Source organism: Hylaeus volcanicus, chromosome 2 (genome assembly GCF_026283585.1).
Source record: "Hylaeus volcanicus isolate JK05 chromosome 2, UHH_iyHylVolc1.0_haploid, whole genome shotgun sequence".
NCBI lineage: Eukaryota > Metazoa > Arthropoda > Insecta > Hymenoptera > Colletidae > Hylaeus > Hylaeus volcanicus.
Window position 1 is genome coordinate 30,772,082 of NC_071977.1, and position 2,124 is coordinate 30,774,205.

A 2,124-nucleotide genomic window follows, 5' to 3' on the forward strand; every position below is an offset into this window, starting at 1 on the left:
ACCACGGATGTCGCGCATCAAGGATGTCGCGTACCAAGGATTTCATCCACCGAGGATGTCGCGTACCGAGGATGTCGCGTACCGAGGATGTCGCGCACCAAGAATGTCATCTACCAAGGATGTCGCGCACCAAGGATGTCGTCCACCACGGATGTCGCGCATCAAAGATGTCGTCCACCAAAGGTGTCCACGAGCCGAGCTCCACGCACGGGTCCTACCCCTTCCACGAGCCACACCCGAGTGAGAAGTCGCCGGAGCAGTGCAGAGCGTAGAGGAGAGCAGAGTGGGTCATCTGCGCCGTGGTTCACCGCGCATCCCAAAGCAACCGAGTAGGGGAGCCTGGATTCCCCACCTTGGGCCTAACAGACATACCCGTTCGTGTAGTTTTCGCACGATTTTCTTCGCACTCGTATGCTTACACATATCATTATAAAAATTCGTTTCCTTACAAATTACGAAATGTAAAAATAACAAAGAAAAGAACATCGATAGTACAACATCTCTGAAAATTAAACGAACCAAGTATCCAAATATCGTCGAATGAAAAATATAAGTAAATCGTTAAAAGTAAACGCGTACTTTCTGTATAAATGAATATAAATCCGTGGAAAGATACGAAGATTCGGAACGTTACTAAATTAAAAGATGTAACTAAAGGAGAATCAGGGAGTAAACTTGGAAATAATGCGTGGCACTAGGTCAGAGTCAGCTTCTTCACCAGAAGTCGCAATAAAAGACGTTCGAACGGGATTCGCGTCTGGCGCATTGACCGAAACCGAGAAGCCACAAGTTCGAACGATAAATCGATGGTAAAAATCTCAACAAAGAGGTCCGTGGACCGATCCCAAACGCCGATCAGGGACTTAATCGTTCCCAGGGTTTTGACTCGATGCCAGCGTTCCTCGAAACTGGGGAAACCTCTTTCTACGATATAACTCGACGTCGGTGTCTTCGTCTACCTCGTATATGTCAGTAATAACGGCGCGCAGAAAACAGAAAACGAATAACCGCCGTATACTTTTACGACAGTTCAGGCAGAGAATTCGTATCTTCCAATTATTGGGAAACATTACCGAAACGCACGAATGAAGGAGACATTTTTCGAGAAAATTATCCCATCCCTGTCGCGAGATGCAAATGGAGAATAACTCGAGAAATTAAATTTGTATTCGTTGAAATCTCGCGGACTCGCGTTTCGAGAACTTAACGAAGAACAGGATGGAGTAAGAATTTTAATGCGAGATCGAATTATGGAATGTATAGGGTGTTCCTGGATCAAATGGCCAAACTTAAAATATGAATTTAGAACCCCAAAAGCGAAAGAAAAATTTCCTTTAGAAATATACTAGGTTTTTGAAGGTTTCGTTCGAGAGCTATCGACTTCTGAAGTCACGGAGTTGTAAGAACGAATAACGTCGAAGCGTCACTTTCCATGTTTCGAAGATCATTGAGATCCTAACAGCTTTCTTTTTAGGAAGATGGAATTTCAATGGGTTGGCACGTAGACAGTTCAGCCGATAGCTTCGCCATGCAGCGATACGTGGTCTCACTTAACAGGAAATTTAACGTTTCCTCCGCGAGGTCATAAAGTTCCAAAGCTCCCGAGTGAATGCATCCACGGTAACTATAGAGATCCAACGCAACAACTTGACGAACCGTTGCCAAAATGAGCAAGGCTACCAATTACAGTTCGGCTACGAAAACCATCCACTCGATGGTAAAACGTACGAATGCTTCGATAACCAAATATTTTACAGCCTAAATGGATATAGATTAACACGAATCTCTACTAAAAACGACTCTGTTCGGAACGAGCGACAATGGCGGTGTGCCGCCAAAACGAAAACCAACCAGCTAATTCTCACGATACCAAAGTGCTGCAATTCCAAAATGCTTCGCTCCTTGGGTGCTTTAATTTAAAAATGCTGTAATTTCAAAACAATAGAATCTTAATGTCAAAATGCTTCGCTCTTTAAATGCTTTGATCTAAGAATGCTACAATTTCAATAGAGTTCTATAATAGAGTTCTAAAATCTTGAATGTCAAAATGCTTCGCTCCTTAGATGGTCTAACATCAGAATGCTGTAATTTCAAAATAACAGGATCCTAAACACTCGAGTGTGA